The sequence below is a fragment of the Ovis canadensis genome, chromosome 4 (genome assembly GCF_042477335.2).
Source record: "Ovis canadensis isolate MfBH-ARS-UI-01 breed Bighorn chromosome 4, ARS-UI_OviCan_v2, whole genome shotgun sequence".
In the NCBI taxonomy this organism is placed as follows: domain Eukaryota; kingdom Metazoa; phylum Chordata; class Mammalia; order Artiodactyla; family Bovidae; genus Ovis; species Ovis canadensis.
The window spans coordinates 29,274,398-29,301,828 of record NC_091248.1 but is presented as its reverse complement, the minus strand read 5'-3'; positions in this window follow the sequence as shown (position 1 = coordinate 29,301,828).

The following is a 27,431-nucleotide window of genomic DNA, read 5'->3' as shown; positions in this document are numbered from 1 at the left end:
TCAGATATGCAGATGACACCACCCTTATGGCAGAAAGTGAAGAAGAACTAAAGAGCCTCTTGATGAAGGTGAAAGAGGAGAGTGAAAAAGCTGGCTTAAAACTCAACATTCCAAATATGAAGATCATGTCATCCGATCCCATAACTTTGTGACAAATAGATGGGGAAACAATGGAAACAGTGACAGACTTTATTTTCTTGGGCTCCAAAATCACTGCGACAGTGACTGCAGTCATGAAATTAAAAGACGCTTGCTCTTTGGAAGAAAAGCTGAGACAAACCTAGACAGCATATCCAAAAGCAGAGACATCACTTTGCCGACAAAGGTCTGTATAGTCAAAGCTATGGTTTTTCCAGTAGTCACGAAAGGATGTGAGAATTGGACCATAAAGAAGACCGAGAACCGAAAAATTGATTTTTTAAACTGTGGTGCTGGAGAAGACTCTTGAGTGTCCTTGGACAGCAAGGAGATCAAACCAGTCAGTCCTACAGGAAATCAACCCTGAATAATCATCAGAAGGACTGATGCTGAAGCTGAAGCTCCAATATTTTGGCCACCTAATGGAAAGAGCCAACTCATTGGAAAAGACCCTGCTGCTGGGAAAGATTGATAGCTCAAGGAGAAGGCAGTGACAGAGGATGAGATGGTTGGATGGAATTATTGACTCAATAAACATGAGTTTGAGCAAACTCCAGGAGACAGTGAAGGACAGGGAAGCCTGGTGTGCTGCAGTCCATGGGGTTGCAAAAAATTGGACATGACTGAACAGTGTTTATCCCTTAAGCATATATCCCAATAGCCAAAATTTTTCTATGCAGGTATGTTTATTGGTTAAATTAATTGTCCATTAAATTAGACTTATAGTCTAGTTTACCTTTTATTTATTGAACTTAGAATTGTAGTCTCTATATTATATAATAATGCAATACACCCATATTTGGCATTTCACACAGGTACATATTTATAAGCATGGTGGTAGTTGTTTAGTTGCTCAGTCATGTCCAACTCTGTGACCCTATAGACTATAGTCTGCTGGGCTCCTCTGTCCATGGGATTCTCCAGGCAAGAATACTGGAGTGGGTTGCCATTTCCTTCTCCAGGGGATTTTCCCAACCCAGGAATTTAACTCTGGTCTCCTGCATTGTAGGCAGATTCTTTACCGACTAAGTTACAAGGGAAACTCCATTTATAAGCATACAGCTTAAAATGTCAAGTACTATCATTGGATATATTCTTTCCTATACTCTATATTTATCCTGTGACATTTCTCTATTTAGGGATTATCAACCAAAGAACCAGAGTACAAAAGTACTGTTTAATCCTTGAACACAATGAGATTGGAAAAGTCATATTATTGGTTGGAAACATTTTCTCCTTCTCATGCCCCTGTTTATGGACTGGATAAAGATTCCAAGAGCATTTAGATCCCAGTCTACCCTCTGCCTCCCTGCCTCCCCTATTCCCCCTGCCTAACTGTGGTGGGAGGTCAGAACTGAAAGATCTAAGAGCCCTCAAGGTGCGCTTGGGCTGCGTTTTGATGGTTCTCAGGCTCATTTCCTGTGCCCCAGTGGGGTGGGGGCCTCAGTGTAGTAATGGTTGCCAGGGATGTGAGGGGCATCCGGTGTGGTGTCCTGAAGTAGTCTGTTGCCTCCAAAGGGAAGCAGAATGGACAGTCTTCCAAGAGACCCTCAAACTGGCCATGGATATAATCCAGGACAGAGAGAATGTGCTGAGTTACCCTGGGGAGTGACTGCAAAGCCGAGTGCTCTGCTGAACTCACTGCTGTTGCTAGTCAGCTCAGAAGGAAGCACAGAGGAGGCCGGTTACCTCTTGAGAAAGAGACCATACCGAAGAGGCAGAAGCTGTGCCAAGGCATTCAATAAGCCTTGAGCCAAGCATCAACACTGGTGGGAAAGTGTGGGGCAGTCTGGAGGGATGGAAGTTTAGAACAGCATTGCCTGAGAAAACACAGAAATTGACAGAGCTCACTTGAAACAACTGTATTAAATTTTCTGCATTAGGCAGATGAGAGGTTTGAGCCAAAAATAAAGTCAGACAGAAATATTTAAAGAAATATATATACAAAAAAAATTATATATATATAATTGTGATATATAAGGTATGACTATGATATTCAGTTCAGTTCAGCAGCTCAGTCATGTCTGACTCTTTGCGACCCCGTGAACCGCAGCATGCCAGGCCTCCCTGTTCATCACCAACTCCCAGAGTTTACCCAAACTCATGTCCATTGAGTCGGCGATGCCATCTAACCGTCTCATCCTCTGTCATCCCCTTCTCCTCCTGCCTTCAATCTTTCCCAACATCAGGGTCTTTTCAAATGAGTCAGCTCTATCGCGTCAGGTAGCCAAAATATTGGAGTTTCAGCTTCAGCATCAGTCCTTCCAATGAACACCCAGGACTGATTTCCTTTAGGATAGACTGGTTGGATCTCCTTGCAGTCCAAGGGATTTTCAAGAGTCTTCTCCAACACCAAAAGCATCAATTCTTCTGCACTCAGCTTTCTTTATAGTTAAAATTTCACATCCATACATGACTACTGAAAAAACTATAGCCTTGACTAGATGGACCTTTGTTGACAAAGTAATGTCTCTGCTTTTTAATATGCTATCTAGGTTGGTCATAACTTTCCTTCCAAGGAGTAAGCATCTTTTAATTTCATGGCTACAGTGATTCTGGAGCCCCCCAAAATTAAGTCAGCCGCTGTTTCCACTGTTTCCCCATCTATTTGCCAGGAAGTGATGGGACCAGATGCCATGATCTTCGTTTTCTGAATGTTGAGCTTTAAGCCAATTTTTTCGCTCTCCTCCTTCACTTTCATCAAGAGGCTCTTTAGTTCCTCTTCACTTTCTGCCATAACGATGGTGTCATCTGCATATCTGAGGTTATCGATTCCTGCTTGTGCTTCCTCCAGCTTAGCATTTCTCATGATGTACTCTGCATATAAGTTAAATAAGCAGGGTGACAATATGCAGCCTTGACGTACTCATTTTCCTATTTGGAACCAGTCTGTTGTTCTATGTCCAGTTCTAACTGTTGCTTCCTGACCTGCATACAGATTTCTCAAGAGGCAGGTCAGGTGGTCTGGTATTCCCATCTCTTTCAGGATTTTCCACAGTTTATTGTGATCCACACAGTCAAAGGCTTTCGCATAGTCAATAAAGCAGAAATAGATATATGAAATTTGAGGTACAATAAATTATGTCAGTGTGAGATATGTAAGATATCATAAATTATTAATCATAATTATAACTATGCATGTGTGCATGGTAACTCATTTCAGTCATGTCTGACTCTTTGCCATCCCACGGACTATAGCCCGCCAGGCTCTTCTGTCCATGGGATTCTCCAAGCAAGAATACTGGAGTGGGTTTGCATGTCCTCCTGAAGGGGATCTTCCCAACCCAGGGATCAGACTCATGTCTTGTATGTCTCCTGCATTGGCAGGCAGGTTCTTTACCACTAGCACTACCTGGGAAGCCCAATTATAACTATAAGAGAAGATAATCATAATACTGTGAAATTATTTATATATTTTATATGGTTCACAAGCTCTGATATAATGTAGAAATACAGATATATAATTTATGATATACCATTATCAGTATAGCTGTATCATACTAGGGTCTGTGAACTCTTAAGACCATGAAATTTAAACTTATGACTGTTACAAAAATGTTCCACAATTTACTAACCTAGTTACCTTTATTTTCATGAATTAGGCAAGATCTAGTCTAGTAAATAGAAAGAAGCTTTGAAAGAGCTGTTCTAAATGTGAAATTTTTATGGATCCAAGTGAACAGAAAGAAGCAAGTTATACTGGGCATTTGCTAGTTGGTCAAAGCAGGTTACCCTCTTTACGTCTGACCAGTCTTGGAGCCGGTCAGATAACTTGTATGGAGCAGGCCAATTTTGATTGGTAGACCTAGGCCTTCCTCTGCTGGGAGAGCCCAGCATAGAAGCTTCAGTTTTGGTTTGCTGATGTGGGACTTAGTGTGAGTGAATCCATCTCTGACCTCATCTGGTTATTTTAACATGGCATACATTGCAAATGAAAACACACTGTTCTCAGAAGGGAGAGGATAATATTGCTTGTGAGCTCTTTCTTATGGAGATTCTTTGTAGAGAAAGAAGCTTCTACCAAATATATTGATCTGGGACTAGCTGAAAAAAAGATCTCTTAAGACAAAGCTTCTTGGTGTTTTACTGTCTAGTTATTTGATCTTGTCTGCTCTTTGTGTTAAAAAATGTAAAACTGGATGGCAAAGGGAAAATGGCTATTTTCACTAAAAAGAAAAATTGGGACTATTTTGTTATTAAGAGTGAGTACATCTGTTAAAGGTTTTTTGGTTCAGGAAAACACTTTAATGACTGTTTGTGCAAAGTTAGGCTTTTCTAAAATGCAAGCAGAGGCCTCAGGTTAGCCTAGAAAGGAAAATAATAGGAAACTTCAATTTTCCTCTGACAGGAAGCAGAAAAAGGGAATTAGAGGTGTTGTGCCCAGAAGAGAGATCAGAGTGAGGAGAGGAGTCTAGAGGGTGAAAATGAGGGCCTCACTGCTCTCCTGCCTTCTGGCCTCAAATGCCAACAGACAGGAGCAAGAGGACTGTGAAGAGCTCCTAGGTGAAGAGAGGCCGAGGGAATACTTATAAATGGTGGTAAGTGACCTTGTTTACTTGACTACTCAGCATCATTCCCTTTATTATTTCTCTAAGGAAGGTTTCCATCATCCCCTACTCCTCGCATCTTCAATCTCTCCCAGCATCAGAGTCTTTTCCAATGAGTCAACACTTCCCATAAGGTGGCCAAAGTACTGGAGCTTCAGCTTTAGCATCATTCCTTCCAAAGAAATCCCAGGGCTGATCTCCTTCAGAATGGACTGGTTGGATCTCCTTGCAGTCCAAGGGACTCTCAAGAATCTTCTCCAACACCACAGTTCAAAAGCATCAATTCTTCGGCACTCAGCCTTCTTCACAGTCCAACTCTCACATCCATACATGACCACTGGAAAAACCATAGCCTTGACTAGATGGACCTTAGTCAGCAAAGTAATATCTCTGCTTTTGAATATGCTATCTAGGTTGCTCATAACTTTTCTTCCAAGGAGTAAGCATCTTTTAATTTCATGGCTGCAGTCACCATCTGCAGTGATTTTGGAGCCCAGAAAAATAAAGTCTGACACTGTTTCTACTGTTTCCCCATCTATTTCCCATGGAGTGATGGGACCAGATGCTATGATCTTCGTTTTCTGAATGTTGAGCTTTAAGCCAACTTTTCCACTCTCCTCTTTCACTTTCATCAAGAGGCTTTTTAGTTCCTCCTCACTTTCTGCCATAAGGGTGGTGTTATCTGCATATCTGAGGTTATTGATATTTCTCCTGGCAATCTTGATTCCAGCTTGTGCTTCATCCAGCCTGGCATTTTGCATGATATACTCTGCATGTAAGTTAAATAAGCACAGTGACCATATATAGCCTTGACGTACTCCGTTTTCAATTGAAGGCAGAAGGAGAAGAGGACGGCAGAGGATGAGATGGTTGGATGGCAACACCAACTCGATGGACATGAGTTTCAGTAAGCTCCAGGAGTTGGTGATGGACAGGGAAGCCTGGTGTGCTGCAGTCTATGGGGTCGCAAAGAGTCGGACATGACTGAGCGACTGAACTGAACTGAAGGAAAACCTGAATTGTTTGGGAGAATTAGCTGTTATTCACTGGGTACAGAATGTGAGACAATTAATCAGATACCCTGTTTGACTTGAATCAAAAGGCAGGCATGTGACCCAACTTAACTAGTTGGAATTGTGATTTGAACAGAGTGTCTGCAAATGGTTGAAATAGATTGATTCTGGCACTGATGCCCAAAAGATGCTCCCAGTAGTTTCTGCATTTTAACAATGAGGAGGCTGCCCATTACTAAATCTAGTTCTCCAGCTTTCTCATCAATTTTAGAAACTTCTGCTGCTGCTGCTAAGTCGCTTCAGTCATGTCCGACTCTGTGCGACCCCACAGATGGCAGCCTACCAGGCTCCTCCGTCCTTGGGATTCTCCAAGCAAGAACGCTGGAGTGGGTTGCCATTTCCTTCTCCAATGCATGAAAGTGAAAAGTGAAAGTGAAGTCGCTCTGTCATGTCCGACTGTTAGCGACCCCATGGACTGCAGCCCACCTGGCTCCTCCGTCCATGGGAGTTTCCAGGCAAGAGTACTGGAGTGGGGTGCCACTGCCTTCTCCGTTTATAAACTTCTAGCCCTTCCAATATACTTCACTGAGAGCCAGCATATGAGGAGTTATAACTATGGCTCTATTTGACATTGTTCTCAATCCTAAAACTTTCCACTTTGTGTTTCTATCAAATGGCAATTATAATGCCCTTTACATTACAGGATTGTTTTGAGAATTCAATGGAGATGATACAGGAAAAGGCTTAGAAGAGTATCCGCCATGCATCGAGTTCTCAATGCATGTAAGCTGATAATAAGTTTGCTGCAGTTGGTGTGCAGATGCAAAACTGCACCACAGTGATACAATGGTGATGCCTAATTTTTAAGTAAAAGTTGCTTTCTGCATTGTGAGGTGCCACACTACCTCTCACTCCCCTCTCAGGTGTTCAGACCAATTCTGCTCTACCCAACAGCCTCAGGCATAATGTTTGTAGACTGAAGGAGAGTCATCATCTTCCATGAGTAAAGCTGAGCTGAGAGGAAACAAACAGCTCCTGAAAACAAAATGAGACCTGTTATTCAGAGAGAAGGGTGACAGGCGAACATAGGCAGTATCCCATCTTCCCCACCACAAACTGGAATCCTCAGGGATCTTGAGGAGGGCGGAGGATTTCTTCCCGTGAGGGAACTTGGAAGACAGGAAAATTTACACTAGGGTCAAGTGTTATATCCTCCTTTTCTCTCCATGGCACTCAACAGTCTTCAAGACACAGTTGTAATGGCAGCATAAAATCCCATTGTATGAATCTTCCATAATTCATTTAGCCATTTAAAAATTGTTAGACTTCTACCTCATGCACTTTTTTAGCTTATACCAATAATGCTATGATTAATATCTTTAACATAAATCGATCTCAATTTTTTGACATCATATTTTGTGATAGAAGCTGTAAAATGTCTACCATTATCTTTCACTTTTTCCTGCTAAGTAACAGAAACCTGACCGTTTTTCAGGGAGAGTTGAAAACGCATGCCTCTTTCCCTCCCAGTTAGATCATTTGGTATACTGTTGATTGATTCCCCATTATTAAACCACTTTATATTCCTGGATAAAAGTCTATTCAGTCCTGGAGATTAATTTTTCAAACTATTGTTGAATTCAATTTGCCTGTCTTTTAATTAAGAATTTTGAAACTCTGGGTAACTCATAAATCAGCTAAGACTTCCCTCATTCCTGAAATCTGGGTGGAATAACCTTGAATTCCCTTATTTTATAGACTGGGTAGTCTGAGACCCTGTCTAAAATTTCTGCTCGTACTTAGGGGTCTTGATTGCTGACTTCCTTGATTAGTTCTTCTGTCTTCATCTTCTGATTCCTGTGAGAAACTCATCTCCCCTCTCAGTTTGCCCAACAGAATTCCCTCACACCAAGCCCTGATGAATCTGGAGGATATTCCTGACAATTTGTATGCATGGTGGTGGGATCTAGTGCTGCTGGTGTGGGAATCCTCAGAAGAGTTGACCGTCTCACCGGTACCCTAGTCTCTTCCCTGTTGTTATCACTCCCTCTCTTCTGCACAGCAGAGAGGGCACCATATTACTCTCTATATATACTACTAAGAGCAATGTATCCCTCCTCTGAGAGTCGAGCAACATCCTCATTTTCAGAGGAAGGGTTATAAATTTGCCTTCTACCTTGAGCTCTAGTCAAAATGTTTTTGCAAGGCAGATGCCTTCCTAAGATAAATTCTGGATCCAGCTATAGCCTATATAAGTGCATCTGATTTTGTACATGTGATCCAGAGAGCCTAGACCTCACCAGAGAGTGAGGACAACTACAGCCTGCTTTCACAATTAGACTTGAAGTGTACCAGCCTCCCACAGCGTGGCCTGAGACACATTCCAAAGTTCTCCTTCTGTATTCTGGTGTCTCAGGGGATTTCTAGAAGTCAAATTGAATCTGTCTGCGCTGCTGCTCCTGCTTGCTCTCCCATTCTGCTCTGAACTACCATGTCACACTCAGAGAAGAGGGGGTGGGAAAAGCTGTCCGGTACAGGCCCACTCCGCACCTCCACAGCAGGTCTTCAGGGCCTGGGCTCCTGGTGTGAAGGCCCCAGGCTCCTGCCTGTCCCACAGGCGCTGCTCTGAGGAGTCACTATTGTTCTCAGACCCACCTGTCTCAAGTCCTCACCAGGTGTGTGTCTTCAGGTGTCTACGGGTGTGTGCATGTATGAAGGGCACAGCCCATCTCTGGGCCAGGCCTCACCAGCACTCCCCTGCGTTCAGGTGTGTCTCAGGGGAATGGCTGCTCTATGTGTCATCACTGAAGTGCTTGAAAGAGAAACTTTTTGAGTATGAAGAATCTTTTCCTTAATAAATTTTCCTTTGTTAATAATAGAAGTTTATATTCAGTTCCTCACAAAAAAAATTCTCTGTAAATTTAAAAAAATGAGAGGATGCTCACCTCTAATATCTATCACCTTTTAAAATCTTTAGAACACTTGAGCTGGGTAGGATATAAGTTTTGTCTATTTTTGCAGATGAAGAAACCTCCCAAAGTAAATATTAAGTGTGAAATTCTTTTTAGTGTATTCATGGTAGATTTGAGACTAGTACTGTTTTCTGATTTTTATGGTCACTGTTCTTAGGCATCAATGTGAGTGGTTTTTTGCTTTCCTCTCTCTCACCATCTCCCCCTCTGCCCAACACACACACACACACACACACACACACACACCATTGGATAGTTCTTGTGATTTTATCACTCTCTTTCAAGAGTACCCACAGAGGGAGCAGTCTCTCAGGGCTATCTGAGATGCTGTCTCCCGGGCTACAGTCCTCATTTTGCCCCCAGTAAAACTTACCTTGCAACTCTCAAGTTGTACGTGCTTTTCAGTTGACAGCTATGGTGACCAACGAAGCAACCCAGGATAGACTTCCTTTCTTCAGCTGGACTCCATGCGGAAACAGAGCCCTGGTACCAGCACGGGCCCCTTGTGCCCATCCGCCTCCTCGGCGGGGGCGGGGGGGGGGGCGGGGTGTGGATGAATTTGGGACACTCTAGGGTTGTTCTGAAACTTATCTCAGTAATCTGTCTTTGGTTGAAGATAAGATGCTTCACACATGACCTGCAACCAAGACTGGAAGAAGACATAATTTAAAGAACTGTCTCCAACCTGGATGGAAGGACCTTTCTATCAGGCACTCTTATCTAGCTCATACCCGGTGAAACTGAAGGGAAATTGACTCTTGGGTCAACTCCCACTTCCAAAGGCCCCTAAGCTGGACTGGTCTATAGGGGGCCTACTGACCTCAAACTCACCTTAAAACGATGCTCACACAGAGGAAACTACACTACACTAGAACGAGAAGAAGATGGCAGAAGTAGACAGCTTGCCCAAGATGCTGACCTAACTTACATGATCATTTATAATGTTTTCCTGATTCCATGGACCTATGCCTATCAATCAAATGTTTTCTATCACGGACACAGTTCTATGCTAGTTTAAAACTCAATCCAATTGTTGCTGCTGCTAAGTCGCTTCAGTCATGTCTGACTCTGTGCAGCCCCATAGACGGCAGCCCACCAGGCTCCCCCGTCCCTGGGATTCTCCAGGCAAGAACACTGGAGTGGGTTGCCATTTTCTTTTCCAATGCATGAAAGTGGAAAGTGAAAGTGAAGTCCCTCAGTCGTGTCCAACTCTTCGCAACCCCATGGACGGCAGCCCACCAGGCCCTCCGTCCATGGGATTTTCCAGGCAAGAGTACTGGAGTGGGGTGCCACTGCCTTCTCTGACCCAATTGTTGGGTTGTGGCCAATTACTTGTGTCTAGTACTTCTGGGTTACCTTGGTGGATTTCTATTTTCTAGGGCTCTGATTGGATACTCCTTAGGAAATTTATTTTAGATGACAGTTCTGTCCTGTTCTGTCTATTCATGATATGACTAGATAGGATCCTCTCACCTGGCCAATCAATAATACCTGCTCTGGTACTGGGCATAGATTTAAGTTTTCTCTTAGGGTCATTTAAACTCAGTTGGAATGATGAGCTAACTATCAATAAAAAGTTAACCTCTCATCTATTAAAAGGAAACTCCCACAGTTAGGGGGAGGATCTGCATGGTTAACACCTGGCTATGATCATTTAAATTTAAAAGCTCCTCTATGTTGGAAATGGTTAAATCATACTAAAAATGATCAACCTGGTAATTATGAGACAAGGCTGGGTACTTAGTGAACTATCACTACCATTACCCTTAGAGAGGGTGATTGCTATGGAACTCTGGATTTGTGGTGCTAATTTATGGCCTTGACATTTACAGGGATGGGTACAAAGGTATAGCCTGGGTTTCTCATGACTTTAAGGCCATACAGTTAACAAATTAGAAGTAACCTTAACCAATCTACCATTGGTATGGTCCCAATGAGTCAAACATCTGCATTCTACTGGTATGACCATTTAGCAGCTTTTGTGTGTGCACCTTCATTGGGGTTGGAGGATGTAATCAGCCATATTGAAACCTTAACAACTTCCATAAGCTTTAAATAATGCTAACTGGGCTATTAACCTATTTAATGATGAGATCTCTATGATTTAGAAAAGGCAGAGGAACCAACATCCATTGGATCATCGAAGAAGCAAGAGAGTTCCAGAAAAACATCTACCTCTGCTTTATTGACTATGCCAAAAAAGCCTTTGACTGTGTGGACTGCAACAAGCTGTGGAAAATTCTTCAAGAGATGGGAACACCAGACCATCTGACCTGCCTCCCAAGAAATCTGTATGCATGTCAAGAAACAAGAGTTAGAACCAGACATGAACAACAGACTGGTTCCAAATAGGAAAAGGAGTACATCAAGGCTGTATGTTGTCATCCTGCTTATTTAACTTATATGCAGAGTACATCATGAGAAATGCCGGGCTGGATGAAGCACAAGCTGGAATCAAGATTGCCGGGAGAAATAGCAATAACCTCAGATATGCAGATGACACCATCCTTTTGGCAGAAAGTGAAGAAGAACTAAAGGGCCTCTTGAAAGTGAAAGAGGAAAGTGAAAAAGTTGGTTTAAAACTCAACACTCATAGAACTAAGATCATGGCATCTGGTCCCATCACTTCATGGCAAATAGATGGAGAAACAGTGGAAACAGTGACAGACTTTCTTTTCTTGGGCTCCAAAATCACTGCAGATGGTGACTGCAGCCATGAAATTAAAAGACGCTTGCTCATTGGAAGTAAAGTTATGACCAACCCAGAGAGCATATTAAAAAGCAGAGATATTACTTTGCCAACAAAGGTCTGCCTAGTCAAAGCTATGGTTTTTCCAGTAGTCGTGTATGGATGTGAGAGTTGGACTACAAAGAAAGCTGAGCGCTGAAGAATGGATGGTTTTGAACTGTGGTGTTGGAGAAGACTCTTGAGAGTCCTTTGGACTGCAAGGAGATGCAAGGCTAGATGCTTGGAGGCTAGTCCATCCTAAAGGAAATCAGTCCTGAATATTCATTGGCAGGACTGATGCTGAAGCTGAAACTCCAATACTTTGGCCACCTGATGTGAAGAACGGACTGATTTGAAAATACCCTGATGCTGGGAAAGATTGAAGGTGGGAAGAGAAGGGGATGACAGAGGATGAGATGGTCAGATGGCATCACCGACTCAATGGACATGAGTTTGAGTAAACTCCAGGAGTTGGTGCTGGATCTGGAGTCCTGGCATGCTGCACTCCATGGAGTCACAGAGTTGGACATGACTGAGCAACTGAACTGAACTGAACTGATGATGAGAAAGGCAGTGCTACATAACTGCAAGGCCCTTGACACCTTACAGCATCTCAGGGAGATATCTGTGCTATAATTCAAAGTGAATGCTATATTTTTATACTTGATAAATCCTTTAATGTAATACATTTGATGAGCCATATGAAAAATCAGACTTCTGTTTTAAGCAACCCATTCCCTAGTCTTGACAATCTTTTAAAAAAACTGGTTTAGGTGTGGGAGGCTCATGGCTAAACTATTTACTTTTAATTCCACTAATGTTATTGACTACTCTTTGTATTTTGCCTGTTTCACAAGATTATTGTTTCTTGTATCACCAAGCGTATGACTGAGCATCCAATGAAAATAATGTTGACTAGACTTGAAGCAGTTGATCAAAAGTATAGCTCGATATATGATCAATGATTGTAATAGTATAACTCTAGATATGGGAAGATGTAACAAAGGGAATACTTTCCTGGACCATAACTAGAAGACATAGCTAGAAGAGGTCTTTGACTATTAAGACTTAGTCCAGTGATAACACATTGAGAGGCCTATCAACAAAACCCTTCTTCAGAACTGGGAACGAGCCTTCCCAGCAACACGGGACAAAATGGTCATGAAGTGCCCCCAAAGCCGGATTTATGACCACAAGGGGGGCCATGTCAATTACAAATTAGCACTTACCAAGAGCATCATCAAAGTCTGAACAACGAAGGCATTTGCCATCTGCCTCTGGAGACTGAACCACATGGTGCTATAGCTGCTGACCTTCAACAATCCCTGAGGGAGTTCAGGGTGGAGTGAGGCACTCTGTGCTCCTGGGAATTGGTAGGACAGGTCTTTAGATAGTTGGATGTTTTTAGGAACAGATTTTATGATCTCAATCCTTGCATCTCCTCATTTCTAGAGAAGCACTAAATCCCTCCATGGTGACATCAGAACCTCTTGACAAACAAAAAACTTTGGTAAAATGAGTACTTCATGGCATTGAACTTCCCCTTCACCAAAACCTTGTATATTGACTTTCCCCACTGCTGCTTTGGAGCAGTCTCTCAGAGCTATCTGAGATGCTGCCTCCTGCAGTCCTCATTTTGCTCCAACTAAAACTTAACTCCAGCTTCCCTGGTGGCTCAGAGGTTAAAGCTTCTGCCTGGAATGCAGGAGACCCGGGTTTGATCCCTGGGTTGGGAAGATCCCCTGGAGAAGGAAATGGCAACCCACTCTGGTACACTGCCTGGAGAATCCCATGAAGGGAGGAGCCTGGTAGGCTACAGTCCATGGGGTCGCAAAGAGTCATGAACGACTGAGCGACTTCAATTTCACTTTCACTTTCACAACTTAAACTCACTAAAAAAAAAAAAAAGAAAAAAAGAGTACCTTCAAAAACAGGCTTTAAAAAAATTATATTTATAGAGTCACCTGATACACTTGTTAAATATTTAGGTTCCTGATCCTGCTCCCGACTTTACAGTGAGTGACCAAATCTGCTCATGTTTTATAAGCACATCCATTGGTTTTTGTCTCCACTGAAGTTTCCTGGATCCCCAGGAGATTCTTGTGAGAGCCTGGTTAGAGTGGAATCTCTGCCAGGATTTCAGAACAGAAGCCAGTCTTGATTGAAGATGCTTGGAGGCTAGATGCTAATTGTCATACTTTCTGGGAGATTATGACTAGGAGGGTTGTTAGGTACTGGCATATTGAAATTCAGAGTGTGAAATAAGGGCCTTCTGAATGGATTTTCCTCAGGGAGAACAAGGACATGTTCTCTTAACTGCTTGTATAAATTTACTTGGCAGGGTTGACATTTATATGCAGAAGCAACACAAAATGTAAATAAGCTTTTTAATGCTTTCAGTATCATTATATACTTAAATTTATGTTTGGGTTATTGTATCTTTATCATCAATGCTGTTAGCAACATTGGATTGACAGTTTTAATGCAACGGATAATAACAGGGTTTTAAAACCATCAGAGAGAAGACATTCAGGTCTATAAATCCTGGAAGAAACCAACTATATCAACTAAATAATAATAAGTCAGCTGTCCAGTTAAGCTAATTTTCAAACTCCACTGACATTTCCAGGAATTCTAAGCTATCTTTTTAAATTTTTAACGAGAATTAGATTCAGTCACGTAAGGCAGATTTCTAGAAGTTTTTACTTTAAATTTTATTCCCTCCTCTTCCTACCAATCTGTTCTATTTGCAAGGGAGAAAGAAAAGACTGGCTCTCTTAAGAAGGCACATGGGGAATGGTGGTAGGAAAGATAGTGGACAACACCTGGATCAATCCAGAAGCCCTATTGGCTCAGCAGGTAAAAAATCTGCCTGCAATGCAGGAGATGCTGGAGACACAGGTTTGATCCCTGGGTTGGGAAGATCCACCGGGGGAGGAAATGGCAACCCACTCCAGTATGCTTGCCTGGAGAATCCCTGGACAGAGGAAACTGGCAGGCTATGGCCCATAGGGTCACAAAGAATCAGACATGACTGAGGAAGCACGCATGCCTACAGAAATCACAGAAGTTATGGAGAAGCTGAGCACGCACGCTCTGGGAAGGGAAGTGCTTAGTGTAGCCCTGAGGTTCCCAGAAGCAGGGGCTCCACGCTTCCTTAAGACAGGGCCATGGGATGCCTAACTCTGGCTGCTCTCTGCTCAGCTCTCTGCTTGCCTTCCTGTGGTCTCCTGCCTTACAGCCCTATTACCTGGGATGGGCATTGAGATGGACTGTTCTACCTGGACCACACGGCCCTCGCCTTTTCGGCTCCCTTTCAGGAGCAGGCTAAAGAGATTACACTTAAAGAAGACTGGCTTGCCGAGGAAACTGCTTGCAGAGCAGTCAGCCGTGTCTCTTTGTTGGGAAGTTATGCTGAAGAGTCATGACTGGCATTGTAACACGTCACAGTCCGTTGAGTCCCATCTTTCTCTACTTCATTTCCCATTATTTCCTGACCTTCGCCGTGCTGATCTGATTTTGAACCTCAGATTCTGCTCTCCAGGGAATTCTAGATAGGACCACAATCAAGCCCCAGTCTCTGGCTCCTTTTCATATTCACGAAGATAAATTCTCCCTGAGAGTATTTCTTAGCTTTACCTTCCTACATGTCTGCAAACAGACCTAAGTCAGGTGACCCCGTTATGGATAGTCTTGACTAGATTTAGACCAGGCAAGAGTTCATTCCTAAGAAGGCTGTGATTAAAATGAAATACTGGCCATGAAGAGCCCTTAAAACAAGAATGTATAAGATAAGTCAATAACAAAGATGAGAAGAAGTGAAATGTGTAAAATTTCTGAGAGGAGACAGAAAATTTGCCTTAATCTAATTTCTTGCTCAAAGATGGTTTAGATTTTTAATACACTCTATTAGTATAAAGCAGTTTTAATGGTACTGTGAACTTTCCGCTACAATAGAATTTCACTAATTTTAATTAAATTTTTTAGTATCCTGGGACTTTCGAAATTTTTTATTGATTATTTATCACAAATAATTGGATAGATAGCATACCCACTGAAAGCATCTTATCTATTTGAATTATGTTTGGAAAATGCAAAAGCAGAGACTCAAGGGGCCCCAGGCTGCCTCAGCTCTGCCTCCAGCTGCAGCTGCTGTAGACAATTCCTGTGCACTATGACCCATCCATCTCAGGATCCCACAGAGCCTCTCCTCTCTCAAGCTTCACTATTGTCTCTGGGGGCTCCCTCGGCATACAGACATGACCTAGGCCTCAGGAGATTTTTCCAGGAGAAACCCTCCAGGTGTAGCATCCTGTCCTTCAGAGGGATGGTTTCTCAGAGGGTGAAAAGGTGGTAAGTAGCTCAGTCACACATCTACATCTGGGCTTTCTACCTACTCTGTCTCAGTCTTAATCTCTGCCCCTTGCTGCTGCTTGGTGGTATCACCTCCCACCACACACCTCAAAAAAAAAAGAAAAGAAAGAAAAACAAACCTGTACTCATCTTCCTGCCTCACACTCTACTTTTGTGGGAACCTGAGCTTAGCCTGCTTGTTCAGTCGCTAAGTTGTGTCTGACTCTTTGTGACCCCCTGGACTGTAGCCCACCAGGCTCCTCTGTCCATGGGATTTCCCAGGCAAGAATACTGGAGTGGGTTGCCATTTCCTTCTCCAGGGGATCTTCCTGACCCAGTGATCGAACTAGCTTCTCTTGCATTGGCAGGTGGCTTCTTTACCATTAGTACCACCTGGAAAGCTTAGACACATTGAAACAAATTGAGGTCAGCAAGTTTATGATTTTTATACAGTTAAGGGAGTTTGAACTTTTCTAAAAAGTAGAATACACATAAAAATGAAAAGTTACCATTGTGAATCCAGAGTGTGATCTCATTAGTGGGGTGATATGACAGACTCTTGGAGCCACTGATTGGGCTGAACCAGAAAATTCTAGTGAAATCTTGGAGTTTAATGTCTATGGTTGAATTGCAGACAAGTCTTCCCTGATGATCCCCACAGAGATTTCTCTTCCTTATAGTAAATAGCAGTATTGGCAGGGATGGATCACGGCTGTGTGTTTGCAGCTTTGTGAGTTATAACCAAGAAGAGGAGAAAGTAATTTAGCAGCTATTTATGTGGCTTGAAGGACTTGAACACAGAAAAAAGAGGCTATAATATAGAAAACAAGGTAAATATATTTGACCTTGATAACAGGAAAGAGTGAAAGATGAATGGTAAAGCATGAATTCTGTATAGAAGCTGATACTGCAATTGAAGCATGAACAACGATGTAAAGCAAGAGCTTTAGGAGACAGATTCCTCTGGGCTGAAGCCGATCATTCTTGGTTCTGGGTGCATCTCAGATACACAAAACCTCCAAGACAGCAGCCATCCACACGATGAGAGGACAGGAACTTAAGCTTCACAAAAATCAGGTAGGACTATATCAGCTGCACATAGTCCAAATCCTGCTCCCCCATCCCATCTATTGATGTGTGGCTTTTGTTTCCTTGGCCATGAGATGGCTTCTCCACCTCTAGGCATTGTAACTGCATTTCTGGCAGTAAAAAAAAAAAACAAAAAACAAAAAAAAAGTATGGGTGTGGTAAAGGGAAAAGGTGCATGCCAGCTCAACCTGTCCGGTTTTAAATAGGAAAAAAAAAATTTTTTTTTTTTTCTCTTAGGACCACCCAATAGGTATTAACTTAAATCTCATTAGCCAGAACTGAGGACAATAGGAAAGCCTTGTCTGCAAGTTCTAGCTGCACAGCTGAAATTAAACTCGAAGACTTTACTATCAGTTCTGGCTCAATCTGCAGGGAGGGAGGAGGAAGAACGTATCTTTAATTTGGCTCATTGTTGTCCTGTACAAAATCAGAGTTCTGGTAATGAGGAAAAGGGAGAATGCTTATTGGGTGAAAAAATTCCCATGCCTGCCACAATGAGAAACCAGTGAAAACCTGAGAAATTTAACCTCAAGAGAGAAGAACAAAAGAACATGATTTTCTCTCTCTCTTTTTAAAAACTTTTTATTTTGGAATATAACCAATTAACAATGTTGTGATAGTTTAAGGTAGACAGTGAAGGGAATCAGCCATACATATATATGTTTCAATTCTTTCTCAAACTGCCCACCTATCCAGGCTGCCACATAACACTGAGCAGAGTTTCCTGTGCTGTAGGGACCAAGTAGGACCTTGTTGGTTACCCATTTTAAATACAGCAGTATGTATTATTGCATGTCGATCCCAAACTCCCTAACTATCCCTTCCCTCCAGCTTTCCCCCTGGTAACCACGAGTTCATTCGCTAAGTCTGTAAGAGACCATGATATTTCAAAGTACCTTGAGCAATCTGAGCTCATGATTCTAGTAGATAGCTTTTTTTCTACCAGCTCTCTTTTGCCTGTTTTTTGCTTCTAGAAAAACAGAGTAAGATGGAAATGAAAGGAGAATACATGTAAAAATAATTTTGTGAAAGATGCTTGACTAACCCCACTGAGATGGCTCTGTTTGGGGATCTCATTTGTTGTTTATACTCTTGATCATCCAACAGTAGATTTAGCTATAATTTTTTGAATAGCTGTTATAAGAAATAGACATAACTGTTCCTGTTTTGTAGGTTAGAAAATTAAGATTTACAGAGGATGAGTCTCTTGATAACACAAGAGGTACATAGTGAATCTGGGATTTGGAGTAACATCTGAACTATTTCAAACACTCCAGAAGAGCTCATATTAAGTCCCTCATGCCCAAAGCTGAGTTGGGCATTTTGGACCACTTGAAAGCTGTGACTTTATTGCTGTGCCAAAGAACATTTCTTTGTTGGTCCTCATATTATATTCATTATTTTAGAAAATGGAAATTTCTTACCTGTGATCTTTACCTAAAAAAATTATTTCCTGTGATAAAACTATAGATGTGAATAAAATAACACATTTCTTTCCTTTTGATACAGATTTTATTAGCTTTATCTATTAACACTGGTATGGACCAGAAATGTAAAGTGCTTTTGCCATGTCAATTGATATAGTCATGTTGTTTTTCTTCTTTATCTGATTGAGGCGGTAGTTTATGTTGGTTGATTTTTAAATGTTGAACCAATTTTGCATACCTGGAACAAAACCCACTTGGCCATGATACATAATTCTTCTTATACATTGTTGAATTTGATTTGCTAATATTTTATTGAGGATTTTGGTTTCTAAGCTCATGAGAGATATTGGTTTATTAGTTTTCTTTGTTCATTTATTAGTTTATTATTATCTTTTTTAGATATTAGTTTATTATTATCTTTGTCTGCTTTAGGTAGCAAGGTAATATTGATCTCATAAAATGAGTTGAGAAGTAATACCTCCTCTTCTGTTTGCGGGAAGACACTGTGTAAAATTCGTGTTAATTCTTTCAATGTTTGATAGAATTATTTAGTGAAACCGTCTGGACCTGGAGCTTTCTTTTCAGCAGATTTTTAATTATAAATGAAGTTTCTTTGATGGTTATGAGTATTCAGATTATCCATTTTATCTTGCTTTAATTTTGCTAGTTGGTGGTTTTTGAGGAGTCGTTCTATTTCTTCTAAGCTCTTGAATTTAGAATCATAGTTGTTCACAGTATTTCTTCTAATGGCTTCAGGGTCTTCAGTCATATCTCTTTTTTTAGTTTTGATATCAGTGGTTTGTGTCTTTTTCTCATTTTATATTTGTTAGACTTGCTTAAAGTTTATCAATTCTATTTATTTTTTTCAAGAAACCAGTTTTTTCTCTTTATTAATTTCTTCTCTTGTTTTCTTGCTATCAAGTTCATTGGTATTATTTTTGCTCTTACTGTTTCTTTTTCTGTTTTCTTTGAATTTTTTTCTAGTTTCTTGAAGTAGTAAATTAGATTATTGATTTTAGATCTGTTTTCTCTTTTAAATTTAACACTTAGGGCTATAAATTTCCTTCTCAGCACTACTTTAGATACATTCCATATATTTTATGTTGTATTTTCATATTTATTCAATTGTATGTATGCTTTTATTTTCTTTGAGGCTTATTCTTTAACATAGGAATTATTTAGAGACATTTTTATTTAAGATGTAATTGTTTAGAGATTTGTTTTAATTTTCACTTTTGTCAGAGAACATATGCTGTACAATCTGAATTATCTGAAATGCTTTGAGGTTTGTTTCATGGCCCAGGATATGTACTGTCTTGGTGAATAGTCCATGAATACTTAGGAAAAAAAAAAGGTATATTCTGCAGTTGTTGGATGAAGAATATGTCAATTATATTCTGTATATGTCAATTATATCCTGTTGGTTGATTGTATTGTTCAGTTCTTTATCCTTGTGAGTTTTCTGTCTAATATCTCTATCAGTTGCTAAGGATGGGGAAACATTATAAATATGGATTTTATTTCCCTGAATCCTGAATGACAGTTTTTATGGGTATCAAAAAACTGTTAACTGTTAATCATAAGTTAACAGTTCTTTTCGTTTAGCACTGGGAAAATATTATGTCACTTCCATCTGGCCTATATGTTTTCTGGTTATAAATCCACTGACATTTAAATTTGTGTTTCTTATAGCTAATGTTCCATTTCTCTCTGGCTGCTTTCCCCAGATTTCTTTAGGTTTATTATATTTGGGGTTTGTCTACCTCATGAAACCAAGCCATGCCTGCGGGGCAACCCAAGACGGGCAGGTCATGGTGGAGAGGTCTGACAGAATGTGGTCCACTGGAGAAGGGAATGGCAAGCCACTTCACTATTCTTGCCTTGAGAACCCCATGAACAGTATGAAAAGGCAAAATGATAGGATACCAAAAGAGGAACTCCCCAGGTGGACAGGGAGGCCTGGCGTGCTGCGATTCATAGGGTCGCAAAGAGTCGGACACGAATGAGTGACTGAAATGAACTGAACTGAACTACCTTTTTAGACCTGTGATCTTAAACATTTAAACAGATTTGGAAAGTTTTATCCATTATTTATTGAACATTTTAGCTCCATTTCTTTACCCCTCTCCTCCTAAGATTCTAGTGACATGAATGTTGGATCTTTCACTATTGTTCCATAGTTTCCTGAGTTGTGATTTACTTTTTTCCAGTCTGGTTTATCTCTGCTGTTCATATCGGGTAAAATCTACTGATACGTTCTCAAGTTCAGCAATTGAATCTTTCTGCTCTACTCCTGAGACTAGTAGTAGAGAATTTATATTTTTCTGGTGTGATTTTTCTCTTTTGGTTCTATAATTTGGTTCCTTTAAAATAATTTTTTGTTTCTTTTTGAGACTTTTCTCTATGTTCATTTGTTTCAAAATAATCTGTAATTGCTTACTGAATCATTTTTATAATTGTTAAAGTGCTTGTTAGGTAATTCCAACAGCAGATTCACTTCAGTGTTGATGTCAGTGGCTGTCTTTTCACATTAAAGTTATGATTTGCCTGGTTCTTGTTAAGATAGAGATTTTTAAAAATTATATCTAGGACCTTTCGGCTATTATGTTAGAAAACTCTAGATCCCACTTAAAATTTGTATTATATCTGGCAGTCAGCCTGTTTAGGTTTGCCATGCAGATCCCGGCCTACTTTTGTGAACTGCAATTCCAGTGAAAATTGGGAGGCTGTGCAGTATCATTTTTGGTTTCTTTCATGCACTGGGGTTCCACTGGTCCCTGCTGCTTTGCTTGAGTTATAGAAGGAACTTTCCCATTCTCCATAGGATGAGGGAGGCTCCAGCCCATAAGATGAAGAGTGCGTCCACCAGGCAGCCAAAATATTATTCTAGATCTTCCTTATTGATGCCTTCAGCTGTGTGAAGTCCCGTGATAGGGTGGCTGGTCTCAGGCCCAGCAGAGAGGCGAGTACTCCTCAAACTGGGGCTGCTTGTCATGTGATTCACCTTGCAGTTGTCCCCCCCACCCCTCCTTTTTTTTTCAGTTTCAACTTAGGCAAATTTCTGTTTTCTTTCTTGGAATCTTTACATTTCACTACCAAAATCTCTCACTGGGTTTGAGTCTTAATATGATATGTATGAAAATTAGTAATGTATTCATGAGCTATTCAGCATAACTTAGGCATCAACAAGAATCTGAGAGTTTGTTTTTCTATATTGTAACAAGATTTTGAACTACAGAGGAACATTCCCTTTTAGACATTATCAAAGAAAAGATTTACTACCAATTCTTACAAGGGAGGTATTATAAAATAAACTATAGTTTCAGTGGGCATTTATTACTAACTGAGGGGTGACAAGCCCTTCTAGAAAAGTCAGGTTTGCTGCTGTTGCTAAGTCGTATCTGACTCTTTTGTGACTGCATGGATTGTAGCCCACCAGGCTCCTCTGTCCATGGAATTTCCCAGGCAAGAATACTGGAGTAGGTTACCATTTCCTTCTCCAGGGGATCTTCCTGATCCAGGGATTGAACCCAGGTCTCTTGCATCTTCTGTACTGGCATGTAGGTTCTTTTCCACTGAGTCACCACGGAAGCCCCAAGTGAGGTTTATTCACATATAGTCAAAGATGTTTCTATTTCAAAGTGTCAGTGGACAAACTATTTTCTGAGCATCATAAAAAGCAGTTCATTAACATTAGATGAGGATATGAGGTTGTTACAGATTGTAACAGTGTTGAGCCAGGCTGAAGCGCTTGCTCAGGTTTACATACATCTATCCATCATGCCAAGCCTCTGAGTACTGATTACGTAGTAGGCACTGTGTTAACTGCTTTAGGGAATTCAGAGATAAATGAGATTACAATCCCTTTATATTTCAGAACTAATCTTTCTAGCTGTATCCTCTGCCACTTCCGATAATGTCTCCCTCTGAACCACGCCACACTCACTGCACACTGGCTCCCAGTCTGTCTTTTCACAGCTACAGGCTTTGGCTCAGGCTGTTCTTTCTCTCTGAAAGACCCTTTCCTTTCCTTTTTTTTTTGGCCTAGAAAAAACCCTTTACCCAACTCAAATATAACTGACTCTGGGAAGACTCCTTAACCTCCTTAGGCAGATTTAATCACTGCCATGGAAATTTTCATCTCTTCGTATTACTAGGTATAACATTTTATCATGTTATAATTGATCTGCCTCTCCCTGCTACTTGGGAAGTGACTGTCTTATTTTTTTGCCTTTCCTCAGTGCCTAGTACAGAGGTGACAAATGGAAGACTTTCACTGTATTTAATTCATCCATCCATTCAACAAGTAATTTTTAGGGCCGTCAAGTTTGGTCGCATAGGTCGAACATAACACAGTTCTAGGGAGTGCCGTTCAGGTGAACTATGATGTACTTCAGTCTGTTGTACAGCCAACTGCATGATGAGCCTTATTTATTGAGCACCTGTAGTGTATCAGGTGCTGTCTAGGAACACAGCAGTGAAAAAACGTACAAAATGCATCCTAAATGAATGATTTGGCCATTGTTTTATTCCTGGGGCTCCAAAAAACCTTTTTCCATTTTTGGTAATATTCTGAACATATGGTACTTAGACGGTGATAATCTGCGTAAGCTATTAAGTCTTTGTTCTGGCTTGAAATTGTTATCAGTTCAGTGTGAAATATTATGTTGTGCAGCTCAGGTAATTTTTTTCACGTAAATGGTGATGACTTGTGTTTCCTAAAATGAAAATAGGATTAATGATTTATTTCCTCTAACTACTACGTGTAGGTTTTTCCCTATTTCATATTTCTGAAAACTCATTCATTCCTTTATAGAAGCCTGCAGAGTAAACTGATAAAAATAACAAATATGGTTGATCAGAACCTACAGAATGCATTGTCTGTTCCTCCAGTGTATATTGCAAGAACTGCCCAATTACATTTCAAACATATTGTCATTCATTATTTTGAATATGAAATTAAAATTAATGATTAGTCTAACAAAAGAACCACAAGTGATCACAAATATACATTTACCTACATGATTTGTGTTCTTAAAAATAATCCTTTGCACTAAATAATAGACATATATACAAAACCTCTTGTGGTTCTGTTTCAAGATCAGTAATTCCTTTCCAATTCAAACTACAGTCTTAGACTTTCCTTTGATTTAATTTTATTGATTTCATTTTCTTTGACAGCAACACATTTGAAAGAAAAAGGCATTTCCACAAGGCATAGAATAGGAAACAGGCTTAAAGTGTAATTGGAGAAATGAAAGTGCATCTTTTAACTTTTGTCTTTGCATCTTATTTAGGGACTATTCAGCTTTGTAGAATCTGAAGCTTATACAATTAAAGACATTGTCTTTAATGAAAAGAATACAAAATTAGACATAACATGAATATTTCAGCATGAGATAAGAAATCAAAACAAAAGCTGACAAATACCACAACTAAAACACTAGATTAAAGCTCTAAAATGTTTGCTTCTCAACATTTCTGTATAATGTTTCAACATTCTTTTGGTCACCATTTTATAGTCATTTTTATGACAATGCTATGTAAACTCAGTATTATTTTCTTCAGAGACAATAGAAATACAATTCAATCTTTTCTTTACAGGGTTGATCAAAGTTTGCTTTTTAAATTATTGCTAGTTAAGATCCACAGATCTGTAACTTTTCACACAGACATACTTTTTGTTGGGCTGCTACAGGTTTATGCCTTGCAAACAAAGGAATTCTGAACACTAGTGTATCCTACAATTTCCATCAAAAAGGAAACGCAAATCTTGTATATCTGTGCTGCACTCCTAATGAGAGAGAGCTTCCACTGTGTGTTGGTATCAAGGGTGCTCTGCTGACAATTTCCCACATGTGATCATTGGAAGAATTTTCCATAGGTGAACTTCAGCGCTTGGTTCTTCTCTTTATCATCTGCTCCTGATACTATGAGGAGGGAATACTATTTTCCCATATGATCTCACTCCTCACTTCTGTCACATGATGCCAGGTAAAGGAGCAGGGTAGAAGGTTCCTGAAAGCTGTGACTCCTCTCTCTGTGCATGGAAGTGATTAGAATCACATGAATATACCCCACCACACGCAAACTAAATGTATCCCAACTCAGCTTCCCCACGGCTGGATCCCAAAATTGCCCATGGTCATTATAAAAGAGGATAGTTTTCCTCCACCCTCTTAAGGTCCCTGCTTGTATCTGCAAATTAAACGGATAAAGACAGGTTAATAGAATAAAAACATAAAAATTTGTTTAATATAAGTTTTAAGTGAAGCAGGAACCTTCATAAGGAAATGAAGACCCTAAGATGTGAGTGTTTAATGCTAGGTTCCATGAAGAGTGGACATGGGAGAATACGGCAGTTAACTAATGGGAAGTAATTGTATTAGACTGGGGGAAATTTAGCAAGGCCTGCTTGTTAGGGTTCTTTTTCATGTTCCTTTGTTATTTTAGAGATTAAGATACTCCTTTCCTCAAGGTATCGGAGAAGGCGATGGCACCCCACTCCAGTACTCTTGCCTGGAAAATCCCATGGGCGGAGGAGCCTGGTGGGCTACAGTCCATGCGGTCACAAAGAGTTGGACACAACTGAGTGACTTCACTTTCACTTTCCACTTTCATGCATTGGAGAAGAAAATGGCAACCCACTCCAGTGTTCTTGCCTGGAGAATCCCAGGGACGGGGGAGCCTGGTGGGCTGCCATCTATGGGGTCGCACAGAGTCGGACACGACTGAAGTGACTTAGCAGTTCCTCAAGGTATAGAGAGGTCACCTCTCACTTGAGGGTTTTATGACTTGGTTTAGGGAAGAAGGAGAGGGTGGGGTGAGAATAACCACCCTGCTTCTTCCATTTGCTCAGATTCCTACAACTTACAATATTCAATATGCCAAGGTGCCATATTTTGGGGTAGTATATCCTGATCCCCATCATCACCTTAATCCCATATGACACAATGGGAAGTAAGACCCCAAAACTAGTCAGAGTAGAAAGGGGCAGTGATCTTAAGTAAATGCAGTTCAAATATCAATGTCGTGCAGAGTTTACAGAAGCGTGTAGCACTGTGCTTCGTTGCTCAGTCATGTCTGACTCATCGCAATCCCATAGACTCTATAGTCTGCCAAACTCATGACTGAACAAAAATGTTGAGAGGATCCCTCCCAGAGTCTTGAAGATACCTAGGCAAATGTAGGGCCCTGGACTTTAGCTTCATTCGTTTCAGAGTAAAACTCTGTTGTTCTCATGGCTTCCTCAAGGGAAATGACACAGAAGACCCACATAGAAATCTAGACAGATGGCCCCTGCTGTGTGGTCCTAAAGTCCTTAGATTATATCCTTTTTTTTAATGTCCAGATAAAATGACTTGAGTTCAAATATTGCTGTGCCCTGATACACTTTCCAAGGATCCTGGGATTCCTAAGAAGGAATGGATACTTTCTGTGTCCTCATGATTATCAAGTCTTGTTTCAAATTCCTCCTAGTTTAATTTAACTTTTGATAACCTTCCACCATCTTGGTACTGCTGTCTGAGCCAGTTGTAGATACAACTTCATTCATTTCATTCCTTAACAATAACAATAACAACAAAAGCACTAGTACCACAGTAAAGGGATATGGGAACTTCTTTGTCTTGCAGAGAAGAATGAATTGATGAAGAACCTTTTTATGCAGAAAGGAAAACTGTTACCAAACTCAGGTCTGGCTGCTTGTTACTCAGAACCTGAGAAAAGACAAATGTTGATAGAAAGGAAAGTTGCTTGTAAATTTCTGAATTCAAACAGTTCATGGAGCTAGGAATCAAGCATTACGTTATGACCCTCTTGATGGTAAGTAAGAGAAATAAACCTAAACTGACTCTAACAAAAGAAAGGATACAAAGCTCTCTGATGTTACCTGTTGATAGGCATGAGACTGGACCTCAGGAAGGGATTCACTCTTCACCTCTTGGGTCCTCATTTCTTCTTCTTCATGGGTGTCTGCTTTGTTGCCTCTTTCTCTTCAGTGGTGCATGGCACCTTGTCTTAGAACTGGCAAAGTAGTATCAGGGTATGGTGGCTAATATGGAAGTCAGATAGGAGCTTTGCCATAACTTATCAAGTGTTCTTGAGCTAGTCACTGAGGCTGTACTTACAGTAGTCCTTTTAATTGGCTGGGCCTGTTGTAATAGTAAGTCAGGATGGATTTCAGTAATTGTTTCCATAATTAAACAGCCTCCATAATTTCCCTCATGCACATATTTCTTTTCTGAGATATATGCCAGGAAAACCTTCCGAGTTTATCTGCAGCATAACTGTTGTGCTACCCTGATTCATCCTGGAAATGGACTGGCAAAACACATTCACTTGAGCATGCAAACATTTGATAATTTATACATTACTTATCCCAGGGTTTTTTGCCTTATTTAAATGGATAACTTGAGACTGATTCCCAATTTCAAGATGAAATTTCAGGCACTGAAGGAAAGGATGAGACAATGCAGACGTTTGGGGATAACACTAACCTAGCCAACATTCTTCAAATTATTCCCTACTGCTATTATCCCACTTTGGACATTCCTGAGGATGTCATTCACTTGCATAGAGAATATTATTTAATTTAAATGTCTAGATAATTGCCCTGCTTTCTACATTACTCAGGGTAGACAAGGTTATGCTATGCAAGAAACACTCCCCCAAATGCCATGTGCTTAAAATAACAAAGTTTTACCTCTTATTCATGTAATATATTTATCTCAGGGCAGCAGAGAGACTCTGGTTGATTCAATTACTCCAGTCCTCCAGACTCCACCATATCCAACAGTGCTAGTTGCCATGCCAGAGTAGAGCACTCTGGAGAATTGCATATTAATACTCAAATACTCCACATCACTCATAGTGAGTCTGCTTCTCTGACTGTCCAGTAACTGATACAAAGGCACTTTCTCTTTCTTTTTATTTCTCTTATAGAAACCTACCTTATGCACACTGAGAGATAAATGGCTAATAATTTAAATGTTAACTCCTTCCAAACTGATATTTTAACAATAGGTTAAGTGTATAATTTAGACAATTCACTAAACAAAGGATCTATGAGTACACGAAGTTTTTCCTAACCCTAATTCTGCCCAAGATTACAGAGATCTTGGTCACGACGCTTAACATCTTTGGACTTGGGACCTAGTTCTGTC